The sequence below is a fragment of the Microtus ochrogaster genome, unplaced genomic scaffold (assembly GCF_000317375.1).
Source record: "Microtus ochrogaster isolate Prairie Vole_2 unplaced genomic scaffold, MicOch1.0 UNK7, whole genome shotgun sequence".
Classification (NCBI taxonomy): Eukaryota; Metazoa; Chordata; class Mammalia; order Rodentia; family Cricetidae; genus Microtus; species Microtus ochrogaster.
Genome location: NW_004949105.1, coordinates 3,176,631 through 3,191,667, shown reverse-complemented (window position 1 = coordinate 3,191,667; position 15,037 = coordinate 3,176,631).

The window sequence follows — 15,037 nt, the reverse complement described above, 5'->3', positions numbered from 1 at the left end:
TGTGGCCCTGCCTTTTTAACGGGGAGCGCAAGGGTGTCTGGGGTGCGCACAGGTATCCGTAGTCCAGGGGGAGTATGGGAGTTGTAGTTTCCAAAAGAACAACATGTATAATGAAGTGCAGTCACTAAATCTTGAGTCTGAATTCTTTGTAGAATTGCTTTCGGTTAACTTGCATATTTGTTGTACTTTATTTACTTTTACAAATCTTCATAAGTTAAGTTTGTCTCCTAACTATAATATAATTTTATCATACTTTTTAGGTAAATTAAAAGTTTTTATCTTAATATGGATGCTAGCCTCACACATATTTGTTGATACATATTTTAAGAGTCTCCAAATATAGATTTGTTTGTTTGGATCACTTTCATGATTTCTATTATAATTATTGTCAGCATTTAAAAGTTTATTATATGTTTCTTTAATGTGTTAATCTTTCACTATCTTTTTAAAATGTATTCTGGCATTTTGGAGAATTATGTTTTGTCCAAGTAGTCAATTCAGGTTTATCCTATTTTAATATTCATGCTGCTCTATTCCCTTACCTAATTACTGTCTAGTATCCGTTTTAATTAAGTTCCCCTCACATCTGTAAATTTTGAACACAGTAGTTGATGAGCTTTTATCTCTTGACCGCTTTTATTCCCACTTATTACCTGAATTTAGCTGCAGGACTCTCACTTAGAGCACATGCCACCATCAACACAGGCTTGTCCTGCTTCTCACTTCACCCCAGGCCCACAGTCCCAGTCTCTGTGAAGCTGCTGGAAGAAGAAAACCTTCCAGGTCTTTCCCTTCTTATGCTTAAAAAGGCAGTAAGTGCAACCAGGAAGCGAAAGACCATCTGAGATGCCCGGAAGAAGCTTGTGAGGGGGCTGGGGGCTGCAGGCTGTGCAGTGTGCTCCGCTGCCAGCTTTCCACGCCGGGGTGGGCCTTGGTCATGCAGCTGCTGCCTTTGAGTCACATCTGTTCCCACAGGAAACCTCTCACCTTTACTCCTGTTATTAGCTCTGTAAGAACGCATTGGTTCACCAAGGTGGGTTTAGATGGTGTCGTTAGTCTGTTGGTGCATAGTTGTTTGTTCGCACCTTCTCAGGAATCCGGTCACGTGGGAAAACAGAAAAAGCGGTGCCTGTTCTCTCCAGACACGCTTGCTTCAGTACTCATTAAACCTTGAGCCACTTACCCTGAGTTTTAGGCCTGATCTTTTAAAAACATTTATTGCCATCCTGTCTCAGCAAATTGCCCAGGCATTTCCTGACCACTCTCAATTTCTTTTGAGTCCTATCTTTTCGATCCATACTTGGTTGAATCTGTAGGTGGGAAACTCTACGTGCGGAGGGCTGCCGGTGTCCATTTTTACTATACTCTAAACTAAAAATTTCCCATGGCAGTAAATCAAAATTACAAAAACTTTTTGTTTCTGAAGTTTCTCCAGCCGGGGGCCTCCTCCGGAAAGATTCTCTGACATTCCCTGTCTTTCTTAGTGGGAGATTGTGTTCCGCGGGACGGAGGACATTTGTATGCAGAACACCTGCAGTGGGGCTTAAGCGGCTTAATAAGAAATAACCAAGGGCTTTTGTGCTGAGGTGTCAGACTGGCAAATGAAGGCACATGAAAGTTTCCTCTGAACTTTAGGAGGAAAAAGAAGTGATTTCTGCAGAATACTCTCAGGTGTTTTGCTGTCTGGGCACAGAATGCAGAGCAATTGGGGACGCGTCTCTGTCTCAGACACAGCACTGAATGGGACAAACAAGGTTGGCCTGTGTCCCATAATCTTATGTTAAAGGAGGAGCTGGGGAAGGTTCCACAGCAGAGGGTTTGAGTATGATTTATGAAAACATGACTTTTGTTCTTTAAAAAAAATCACTATTTGCAAAACATTACCTTAACTTTTAAGCTCTGGACTTTTCGGACAGCAGAAACCGAATGGGCGATGTTAGTTATGTCCATTTCGTTTGTTAAAATTAAGCACTTTTACTTTTGCATCTTAAAATTTGATGGAATGGTAATTTTCCTGGGTTTTAGTAGCTCTAAATCAAAATTGGTCAAATCAATTTAAGTATAATTTAGTGAAATAAAGCGTTCTCCTGTGGTCTGACAGCTTCCATGAATAATGCATCTCTAATAGCTGCCAATTAAGGTAGTTCCTGGAGACTTGTGATGGAGGTGGGGATGTCTCTAAGGGTGATTCATGGCACCAACTCGACCGTTCTCTGGACAAAGTGACTCCGGCAGCATATAAATGACTGCATGGCAGGAATGTCACAGAAAAAGCTTCCCATGACTCTGTCTGCTGTATCCTACATCCTTTTGTTCCATTCTCCCAGCCAGCAATTCCAGAACTGGAACCACAGAACCTTTGGACCCAAAGGAACCTGTTGCATGATCAGTTCTAACCCCCTTTCACACCAAATCCTCTTTATAATATGCACTTCCTATACGTAATGCAAAGACCTCAGAACCTGAGTGTGCACCAACCCCTCCAAGGACACGCAGAATCTGGAATTCGATAAAGATGAAAGAAAATATTTATAATGGTCCACAAAATTTTTAGTGTATACCAGTTGTACAAAGAGATCTAACATCTTTGGAAGGACCAGTAACCGTCTACCATAAAACTCAGTGATTCAGCACAAAGACCCTAACTCACATGTAGACAGTTCTGGAGTCTGGGGTGTCCCTTTGAGTACACACAGAGCAGGCAGACCCATGGTCCTTGTAGCAGGGTGACTCAGTTTACCTCCTGGAGGTCAAAGGTCCCCCTTGTTCACCACAGAGCTTGGAAATTTCCATCTCTCCTCCTTGGAGTAAGAGCAGAGACACCTCAGCAGCAACACATCTATCCCATCACAGAAAGCAAAGGGGGTATGTCCTGTCAACACTTTTCCTTGGGCAGCAGCTGCTTGTATGGCTACAAGAGTCTCCCATGGGGACCTGGAGAATCACTGACTGTCTGAGGTGGACCTTGTACTTGAATGCCCTACCTACTGTTGCATCTCAGTCTACAGAGGTGGGTCCACACATCAGGCTTGAGACAAGAGACTGCCACATTCGGGAACAGGCAAAAGTCCAATAAAAATCTCACGGCAGTGGCAGCGAGGAGGGTTCACCTAACCTGCCTGCCTTAAGGCTGGACAAGGCTTCAGTGGGGGCAGGAACACTGGTTACAATGACTGAGAGAGAAAGGATAAGAGGAATCAGTGTGGATGGAGGGTGCAGAGGCAGACAGAACCTGTGCATCAGAGACCGTGTTCTGAAGCTGTGTGAGATGCGTGGAGGATGGGGGAGGGAGGGAGGCTGAGGAGGGACCATGTGAAGCAGCGGTATTGAGCTCCTGATGTCACCATGCTCGCTGTGGTGGTTAACACTGTCAACTCGTCACAGTCATGGAGCACACAGAGATGAAGGCTGGCACACAGATGCCAGCCTGGTCCACAGCTGGGACCTCCCAGGCTCTGGTCATGTGGGCAGAGGAGACTGCCGGCTACCCTTAGCTTTATAGCATCCTCAGAGGCTTCTACTCCCCTTCCAGAAAGGGGCAAGGCTGTGTCAGTGAGGTTAATAGAAAGGACCCATCAAGAGCCCTGAGTGTCAGAATGACTTTCCAGGCTGCCTGTAAGAGTTTCTGACAGCAGCCTTATGGGGCTTGTGGCTGAGTTGTTTCTAATCCAATTGAAGTGGCAGGGTGAGTCACACTTCAAAACCATGGTAGAAATGTTTGATATGGTAAAATAATTGTGGGTTTTGTGTGTGTTCATAGTGCACAGTGACGGGCTTCATCTGGCTGTTTTTATGCTGGCACACCATGTACTTTAACTGGATCTACCCACCCTCCCTTTCTCCAGTCTTAACGTACTCTTGCTTCTGCTTTTCATAAAAAAAAAGTGGGTCCGTAAATGAAGGAAATATATATCTGCATCTCGTTTACCTCACTTTGATAATCTTCAGTTGCTTCTAGTCTTCCACAATTGATATCATTTTTTTTTCTTTTTGATGGTTGAATAAAACGCCATTGTGTGGTGTGTGTGTGTGTGTGTGTGTGTGTGTGTGTGTGTAATGCTTTCTACATCTGTTCATCCTTTGAGAGACATTTAGGCAAATAACAATATTTAACTATTGTGAACAGCACTGTAGTATGATGTGGGATGCCCCTCTGTATGATATGAATATGTCTCACTACCATTGGTTATTAAAGAAGCTGTTTTGGACAATGGTTTAGTAGAATAAAGCCAAGTGGGAAATATGAACAGGGATATAGAGAGAGAGTAGGCAGAGTCAAGGAGATGCCAGGTAGCTGCTAAAGGAGTAACATGCCAGCACTGGTAAGTCACAGCCTAGTGACAATACACAGATTAGTAGAAATGGGTTAATTTAAGATGTAAGAGTTAGCTAGCAATCTGCTTAAGCTATTGGCCAATCAGTGTTGTAATTAATATAGTTTTTGTGTTATTATTTGGGTCTGGGCTCCAAGAAATTAACAAGCAGTCTCTGCTTACAGTAATATACATGGATGTACTGGTGTCTCTGTGGTGTGTCAAATCACTTAGAGCCCTTTGGTAAATTCTTAGGAGTGGTTTATCTGGGTCATATGGTGGTTCTTACTTTAGGTAAGGAACTGCCATACTGATTTCCACAGTGGCTGGTGCACTAGTTTGTGCTCCCATTAGCAACACAATTTTGGACTCTTCTTTCCCAAATCCTCTCCAGCATTTGTTAGCTTTCTTAATAGTTCTGATGAGGGTGGGGGAGACTTGGAACCTGGATGAGTTTGCATTTCCCTAGCATGTCGAACATTTTTTAATGTACTTATTGGCCATTTGCACTTCATCTTCTGGGTGCTATTTCATAATCTTATTTATTGATTCATTTCAAGTCAAAGGTCTAGTCAACTGCAGTTATGAAAATAATTGCAAGTAAAAGTCTATAAATCTTTGAGAGAACCTCAGGATGGATTTGGGCTGCAGCCCCTCTGGGTGGATTTGGGCTGTTTCCTGGGTTAAGTTAAGCTCAGTTCCCACTTGGGCACTTTTCTCAACAGGTAGAGGAGTGCAGCCTTCCGGGCATGAATCAAGTTATAGAGGTGATGTAGGATTCCCCTCTGTATGCTGTGAATATGTTTTATTACCATTGGTTAATAAAAGAAGCTGTTTAGGCCTATGGAAAGACAGAATAGAGCTAGGCAGGAAAACTAAACTGAATGCTGGGAGAAAGTAGGCAGAGTCAGAGAGATGCCTTATAGCCACCGAAGGAGAAAGATGCCCATGAGCGCTCATGAGAACCTTACCAGTAGGCCATGACCTCATGGTAATGGCCAGATCAATAGAGATGGGTTAATTTAAGATACAAGAACTAGCTAGCAATATGCCTAAGTGATTGGCCAAGCAGTGTTTTAATTAATATAATTTCAGTGTGATTGTTTCGGGTCTGGGCTGCCAGGAAATGAATGAGTAGTCTCTGCTTACATAGAGGCTACTCTCACATTAAAAGAAAAGGCTCACTGACTAATGGCGACCAGGCCATCTGTAGACTGTCAAGAAGAAAGGGTGAGCAGAGCCTGCTGGGTGTCAGTGTTAGAATCCTGCCACCTCCATGGCCCACTTGTTTACATTCTGTCACTCTTCTTTAATACTCCAGTTTTGTGTTGCCTCTCACTCCTCCCTCTCCTTGACTGAGTTTGAGATTCCAACTATCTCCATTACACATAACATTTGCTTATGAGGGTCTCACTAGTGCCAAATCTCTGTGTCTTTGATGTTCTGTGGTACCTGTTGTGGTGTAGATTCTAAATCTGAGCACCAGGGTTTTAACACTACAGCAAAAGTTCCCCAGGACTCAGAGAACTCACTATGGCATCATTTTCTTGTAAAGACCCAGGTTAGGAGACGTGCCTTGCACTAGACAGCAAAAGGTCAGTGTTCCATTCCTGGGTGTCCTTAGTGTCCCACTGGTAAGCAAGGGTCCTTAGCTAGGTGGTACAGATGTGTTATTAATATTCATGCTTCTAAATTTTCATGATGAGATATAAGGAGGATTTTTTTCTAAACAAATTTCTCTTTACATAGCAACACTGGTATCAATATTAAGGGAGTAGTTAGTATGTGTAGTGAGCCCTAGATAGAATGAAACTTATGGAGTTGATTTTGTGCCGGAAGCAAGTGTCATGACTAGGGAAGTCTCCCACAAAGAGGAAAGAGAAAGAAAGGCAGAATTCCACAGTGTGGGGTCATGGGTGGGAAGAAATAGAGGCTTCCCACCAGAAAGGAAGAACAAGAAGAAAGCAATAACGATCAAAATACATTGTATCAGTATATGAAAATTTGAAAGAGTAATAAGAAATGTCACTTAAAATGTAACACCCATCTCTTAGTTTCTTTTAAATGTGTTTTATGCTATATTATGTTAAATATTTAAATCTAAAGTGATGTAAATGAGACCTACTAAATTGAGATAGAAAAAGAACAAGAATGCATGTCCTAGTGACAGATGAGAGCTACTAAGGGATGGTAAAAATTATCTCCTGCTGGGTCTTGTGGGGTGGGACCCGAGGAAGGCCGTCACCTCAGCTCGAAGTCCTCAAACCAACACATCTGCTCCTGACCCATTTGGCTGCTGAGTTGAAAGCCTGGACTCCAGAAAGTTGACCATCCTCTCTTGAGGATCATACTACAGTGGGTGTATGATCCCTTCACACGCCCACACTTCATAGGTATACATGCTGATACACGCTCACACTTTGTGTCCTTAACATTATATATGCGGTGTTATTCAACCTGTGACGATCGAATCCACCTTTTAGTTATGTGCCTCCTGTCACTGGCTTGTTAGATTGAACTTTATGCAAACCGTAGTGCATAAGAGGTATAGCTTGGCAGCTTTCTCTCCATAGCTGGATGCTCTTGGTTCCTGTAGCATGCAGGAATGCTTGTGCTAAGGAAAGATGTGATCTGTCCTAGGTACGGAGTGTTCATGTCTGGAAACTGCATATCCACGGCATGTGGGAAGCCACTGTGGTCAGCGTGAGTTTGAGTTGGTCTCAGGCTTCAATGCAGCTGCACATGGGTGGTGCACCCCGGCTTTTGGCACCATTGAGGGTCTTCATGGATGGGGCAGGTGTGGCTTCTTTTCAGGGATCTACCACCTGAGGTGTTGACAAACTGACAGAAACCAAGGGTGCTGAGACTCTAGGAAGCCATGTTGTCATGGTAACCAGTGCAGGTGTGATGCTGCAGGAGGAAGTAGCTTTTTGCTCTACCCACATTCCGAGGCTAGGTGCCATGATGGTGGCCAGTTTACATGATTTCTCTAGAAAGACGCTACCACATAGAGATGTAGCTTGTGTTCTTCCCAGTCCCTGGAGATGCATCCATGAGTGTTTATGTGCGTGTTTTATGGAAAAATTCTACATACTGTATTTTGTTCTTTTCTGGGGGGGGGGATGGAGAGAGAGAAAGCATGCTGGCCTTTTGTTACCCAGAGAGCTGAGAAAAAGACTTGCATGCACTGTTATAGTGTAGCAGACCCTGGGACCTCAGAGGGTGACCGCAGGAAGCTAAACAGTGTGGGCAGGTCACCCAGCCACAAGGAAGCCAGAATTAAGAACCCACAAATGCATTTATCCATTCCTGTGCTAATATTTTCGGTTCCTTCCTTCTTTTCCATCCTTCCCCCTTCTCTCTTATTTCTTCCTTCAGTTGTCCTGAAGTTGAATCCTCCCACTCCAACCTCTAAGTGCTGGAATTGCAGGCATTTCCCACCATGCCTTGCTCAAGATAACACATTGCATCACGTGCAATCGTATGCCAGGCACTGTTATCATGGTGGTCATTTTGCTACCAACACAAACACAATAGAAATTCCTTTTATCCTACATTCCAGCAGGAGAGGTGTGTGGTGCACACAAATAAAAGATGGCACTTCCTCCCTTTCCCTCCTTCCTGCTCCTTCCCTCCTCACCCCTTCTATCATTCCAGGTCTCCTTTGTCTGTTACCCTTCCTCTCTCTTCCCTTCCCTCCTCCCCTTCCTTTCCAGTTGCTCTCCTTTCTTCTTCTCCCTTCTTTCTTCTCTTCTTTCCCCCATTCCTTCCCATTCTCCCCCCTCATCCTTATGCTTCTGTGATGTCTCCTTTGATTCATTTTCAAGGGTGGAGGACTAGCTGGAAGCAGCTCCACCTATATATGGTACATATTCAGAGAAAGGCAGATGAAGAAATATGGTCTGAGGGGTGGACTAGCTAGACCCTCGAAGGGGAGACAGTCAGCTATGGAGAGAAGTCACAGTCCTCTCACCATTCTTTTTGGTTGGGGACCTCTCTGTTAGTCTCCTTCCAACTCCAGGACTCAATGACCCCATCTTCATCTTTAACCTCCTGAAGGAATGATCAAAGATGCCTGCCTTACTCTTGCTAGACAGTGGGGAGGGAAAGTTTCTTTCAACTTTTCAATTCAGTGTTCATCTCTTTGTGGTTCTCTAATTTCTTTAGAGAGATTTATGTTGAGCAAGTGACCCCAAACAACCATAGACAATGAAGGGGTGATTGCTGGTTAGTCTGGAGCCTGGACGATGAATGGGAGAGAATGGGGTGTCAGAGTCCCAAAAGGACGAATGTGAGGGTTAGAAAAGGGGGTCCAGAGGTTGGAGACAGAGAGGACCTGAGAGCTGTGCTTCGAGCAGGATTAGAAGAAGGCAACCCCAGCCCTGGTCCCTGCATTTTGAGCAGGGTTAACAGAAAGTAAAAAATTCCATGAACAGCACTGACATTAGGGAAGCAAAGACTGCACTGGTCTGGCAGTCCGGAGCAGGGATAGTAGCCAATTTGATAGAATACTGAAAAGATGAAGTGTTAATGTATGTGAGATAAAGGATCTGATATTTGATCATCTTCAGTAGATAGAGTGGAGATTTTAATGCGCACCCTTGATGTTTCAAGTTGTGTGCTCTTTTCTTGCACTTTTTATTGTGGAAGATTTATTTATTTATTTTTTTAATTAGGTGTGTGGGAAGGGTACCTGTGCAGCTAGAAGAGAGAGTTAGTTCATTTGGAGCTGGGATTCAATTGGTTGTGAGGTGCCTGGCTTAGATGTTAGGAGCCAAACTCAGGTTCTCTGCAAGAGCAGGAAGCACTGTTGACCATGGAGACATCTCTCCAGCTCTTGGTATGTCGTACTTGTTACAGGGCTTATCTTCACAACATATGTCAAATCAAACATTTCTTTATGAAACAACTTCCGAGCACTTAAACTTTAAAATTAAAAGGATATATGTTCACATGCACATCCATGTATATACATATATTCTTTTCCAGTCTGATAAGACTGGTCAACCATAAGATCGACCAAGACAGTCAGGGTTACTGCCGTCCAGTCTAGTGGTTCTCAACTACCCTAATGCTGCAGCCCTTTAATACAGTTCCTCATGGTGTGGTGACTCCAACCATAAAATTATCTCATTGCTACTTCATCACTGTAATTTTGCTACTGTTATGAATTGTGATGTAAACATTTGATATGCAAGATAGCTGATATGTTACCCCTAGGGAGGTCACGGCCCACAAGCTTAGGACTGCTGATCTAGTCCCATGGCATGCTTCCAGGGTCTCTGAGATATAAAGCCAGAGTGCTTGTCATGAAGACTAGAAGAAGCCATTGTCAATAGGATTTTCAGGAAGAAAAAAATTCAAAATTTCTTGCTTGTATCCTAGTTTTCCCTGTTGGCCTACTTTTATAGCATTTTATGTTTACATGAATTAGCTTGAACTCAATCTATTTTTCAATTATCTCAAAGAATTATGCCCGTTCTTTTAATTGTATGTTTTGCCTTGTTATCAAAATTAATTGTCCTTGCAAATTCCCATGGTCTGAAACCTCAGGGAGGTGGCTGTTCAGTTTTTCCAGGGTAAGGCTGGAAAACCTCACCTGGTTTACCAGATGCCTGGTTTACCATCTGTTCTGAGTCTGTGAGGAGGCCTGTGACTTCAGCCTCATCACTTGGCAGCCCCACTTAGCCATAAAACATGGTGGCCTTATGTCTTAGTCAGGGTTTCTATTGCTGTGAAGAGACATCAGGACCATGGAAACTCTAATAAAAGAAAATATTTAATTGGGTGTTTACACTTTCAGAGATTCAATCCATATTACAATCATGGCAGGACATTTTGGTGTGCAGGCAGACATGGTGCTAGAGAAGGAGCGAAGAGTCCTAGATCTCGACCCACAGACAGCAGCAAAGGGCCTGTGTCACTTGGGTATAGTTTGAGCATAGGATACCTCAAAGATCACACCCACAGTGACATATTTCCTCCAACAAGGCCACACCTCCTAATAGTGCCATTGACTATGACAGCCATTTTCTTTCAAACTACTACACTTTGAGTTCTCTACATTGAAAGTCATCCAGCTCTTTTGTTAGTGACCAAACAAAACTTCAGGTCACTTCTGTCAACTACCTCTTTTATAGAAGATTGGTTTGCAACAGTTTTATTTTGGTATTTATCAGAATTCTAATTGTTTGTTTGTTTATTTGTTTTGAAAACATTTTCCTCACTGTTAGGTTTCTCAGGCCTACAGTGAATGCATGAATTCTGTTACTTGCCAAGGTGGCAACTCCATCTCTCAGTACAGTTCTGCATGAGGAGAGAGTAGAAGGGCCACCCAGAAGACACATCCTGGCTTCTTCAAGGCCCTCTCAGCCAATCAGAAGTGCTTGACTTTGTGGCAATATTGTGGCCATCCCTATTCCTCTGCTATGCAAAATGACACAGCAAGTGGAGAGTCAGGGAAGGAAATTTTGATCAGAGGCAAACTTTCACTGCAGGGACTAGGCTTTGCTATTCACTATGTCCTCAAGGTTTGGCTATGGTAGACTCTGGTAGAAACATCAGGAGAACATCTAGGGCTGTTTTCTGTGGTTATAAGAGAATGCCTAAGACTGACTAACTTAATTCTTTCAAAATTACATTTGATTTATTTTGTGTGAATGCCCCCCCCCACTGTGTGTGTGTGTGTGTGTGTGTGTGTGTGTGTGTACAGGGCACCTGTGTGACCATCATGCCATAACTCCCATGTGAAAGTCAGAGGACAACTTGGAGCAGTCAGTTCCCTCCCCCACATGGATCCTAGGGATCAAACTCAGGTTACTGGGCTTATGGTAGGAGTCATCTTACTGATCCCAGGCTGGGTAATTTGCACTGAAAGCAAACGTGTTTGTTTTAGAGTTTGAGAATCCTAAGAGCTTGGTGTATTTAGCTGGCAGGAACTTATGGCCACATCAGGATATGGCAGAGAGTGAACTGGCATGATGTTCCTTGTCCTCCTTAGAAATCTGGGAATGCCATTGTGGGACTAACCCTACTACCCCATCTGATCTAATTACTTCTCAAAGACCCTGCTTTTGAGGATTATCACTCAGAATCTGGAACTCATATTTCCCAGACACTTGGACCATAGCAGCAGCTCAGTTTCAGTTCCTTGTGGCAGTAGCCACTCCTCCAGGTTGGCCCACATGCACATGATGGGGGAACTGTCAGGAAAGAGGGTCTGTGCCATTTGGTCCTGGCACACGTGACCTTGGCAGCAGTCTTTCAGCTGAGGGTGGCTGTGCTTGGATCATGTCCTGGGTCCCAGCCTTGGGTCCCAGCATTATCAAGGCTGAATACAGCATCCTTTCTCTCATTCTCTTCCCTATTCTTCTCCTGCACCTTATTCTGGATAACAAGTACATTAATGTAACATGGGCATTTCTTTTCATGAATTCCCATTTGTTCTTTTAAATTGAAATATTTTTTTCAAGAAAATGCTTTTTTTTCAGTGAAATTTATTATAGAGGGAAAGGAGAAGTTGGTATTTTCTAGAGAATTTCATCAAAGAATCAAACCTTAGAAAGGGGAGTTGGGAAAGTTCTGGGCGGGCCTTACCCTCATGTTCTATTCCTGAGGTTAGTAACTATGGTATGTATATTTTTATGTTATTTGTAATGAAAGTTGTGGCCCTCACTCCTGTTGTTAATGTTTCTGTTTTATGTGGTATTGTATTGTATAGGAATAATTTGCTTTGAAATAAAAAAAAAATAGAAAGAATGGCCAGTGGAAACACACCAAGAATGGACAGATTGCCCTGCCTGCTCACAGATATTTATGGAATAGCAACCTTCCCTTAATTCTTGTTAGGAACTCGAAAATGCAGCAGATCTCAACTGCTCTTTTTTTCTTTTCTTACAACCGAGATTTGCTTATTAGATTTGGACCTGAAAAACTTGCAAAACTCATTTCCATGTAAAGGAGAAAAATAAGTAAAAGATGAATTGCACTCTTTCTACCAGTTCCCTGGGGAGGTGAACACACGGACACGCAGTACTTCCGGTTTTCATTTGGGTATCTGTATGAGACAATGCACCACAATTGTGTTTAACTTCTCTCCCATGAATTCTAGGAAAGATGAATGTCTTATAAGTCCCGGGCTTCTAAAAGGTCTTTCCCTCTAAAGCCTAGTGTTTGCAGGGAGCTTTTAATTGTATGGCATTCCTAAGGAGAAAATCAAGTTAGTTATCACTAAGTTTAGTCCACACCCCTCAGAAGAACGAAAGACCCTGACTTGTCATGTTACTCTTGTGCGTCAATTACATTTTCCTTTCTCTCTTGTCTGCTGTTCCCCCCAGTGAGCTCACTCTCTGCAGAAACTTCAGAAATTTCCTCCTGCCTGGTAGGACAGTGGCTTCATCAGGGAGTGAGGTCTCTGTACAGAGAATTGTAGCCTTCATTGCAGATCTGTCAAATCTCCCTTTATTACCAAAAATACAGTGGATGCTTCTTGAGGTCCCTCTGGTGCTGACCACATACTTTGTTCATAAAACATGGTTCTTCATCTTTTTTTTAAGCCCTGGCAATGCTGAAACATGCATGGGCAGCCCATATATGACACTTCTGATGAACTTGTCCATTTTGGCTTCCACAGTCTAAGTTGATGAGGACTACTGACCAGGTCTCTTCTTCAAGAGGGCACCTGATCTCATTACAGATGGTTGTGAGACACCATGTGGTTGCTGGGAATTGAACTCAGGACCTTTGGAAGAACAGGCAGTGCTCTTAACCTGCTGAGCCATCTCTTCACTTTTTTCATCTACTTTCTTAAAAGTCACAGCTAACTTCCCAATCGTGGTGGTGTCTCCTCCCACACTGACCCCACAGCTTCCTTCACTGCTTGCCCTCCTTGAAAGAATCTTCTGAGAAATTCAGTCTTCCACCTTTTAATTGGTAACTGGACTCTGAGATGCAAAAGTGGTTACCCCAGAATTATGACAGTGTAAGAGAAGGGCCCATTGCATCTCTGGGGGGCTATCAAGCCCACATCCACTCACAAGGGAAATTAATTTACCAAAGAGACTGAGAAAACAACTTTTCCTATTTTTTTTTTACTTTCCCACGGGGGAAAATGAAGTTTTCTCATCCAAGTGAGACAGTTACAAGAAAGATGGCAAGGAATTAGTGTGCAGTGAAGGTATTCACAGCAGTTTGAGTCTCCTAAAGAGACAATTATAACAATGACTGTGAATCAGGGGAGGGTGGAATAGAAACCAATAACCATTTCTGACAATATTGTGGTTTTGATGGCATCTCAAAGATGACGCTGATCCATTCATGTGATAATGGATTGAGAGACACCAGGGAGGGGCTGAGAGAGACTGGGAGATGCGGATGGAGTTGGGGGTGGGAGCTTGAGGGGTTGTGGTTATCCCAGGGTCAATGAAAACCCATGGTACCTTGTGTAAAGCAGAGCATCTACCATGTGTCTTGAAGTTGAAAGGACCCGCCCATGTGAATGAATCCTCTGGAGAGATAGCTGAGATGGGCATTTAGAGATAGGGAGGTCTATGGGTCCTGTCAGCTTCAATCAAGAGCAGTGGAGTATCTAGATGGTCTGTGATATGTCTAGGAGTCTTGCTGTTTGCAAGACTGCTCCCATAGGCCAGGGATAGCGAGCACACATAGGCTATGTTTGGGCTGACCCTAGATTTCAATGTAGAGTCATCAAACTGTGCACAAGGTCTGGGAACGTGAGCGTGAAATCCAGAGGTGGAATTTGAACACATGCCTTTGAACATTTAGCTGGTACAATCTGTTCAGCTGAAGAGGCAGCTGACTGTAAACATCCCAAGCTAGGACTTCAGATGCTGTAGGTGCTGCATGCTTTTAAGATTAGAATTCTGACCCAGGACTAAATTCAGATGAGATCTCAAATCCTTACTTCCATTTTGTCAGATAAAAAATTCTTCAGATTGGCAAGAAATGAGGAGAGTCCCAACCAATGACTTCCAATGTCCAGAGCTGACAGGTTCCAAACTGGATCCACCTTTGCCCCTCTTCTAACTTTCTATTTTCCTCTCTCTCCCATGGCACACATGAGAGACTCGGTGAGCTCTGTGAGATCAGACTTGTGTCCTTTGCCCAGTGGCACCTCCGCTTGGCTTTGGGCCACTTTTTATCCTCCACATCCTCTGTCCCTTCTGAAGATCTCACGACTCCACACACACCTGAATGTCCTCAATGTTTGACCTCTGATGGAGCATCTATAACAGGATTCCCAGCCAGCATCTCATACAGGTAACCAGCCAATGACTCCAGCTCTTTGTGGAAAAGAAAGCTCTTCACACTCTGGCATTTAATGATTCCATTGTCATAGTAGGGGCTTCCGAGTTTTTGGGCAAACCCACAACTTCCCAAGCAACCCAGAATGAGGATCTCTGCAGTCATGTGTCTCAAGACCCTGGTTCAAGTGAAAAAAAGATGAGCACATGAATTGATTAACTTACTTGCTAATGAACGCACAAGTCCATGAATGATTGTGCTTCTGTGTACCAATGCTGGGAGAGCCCCAGCCAGCTTAGTGGGCTGGGGAAAGTGCACTGAACTTCAATAAGCTGCTTCTGTTTTCATAAACATGCCCCGGGCTGTTTTTTCTTCCACCCTGGATCTAGTTTTTTTGTGCCCATGGAGTTATAGTCACAATTTCCTGTAATTAGTTCTCTAGAGACAGTAGTTTTCGACAG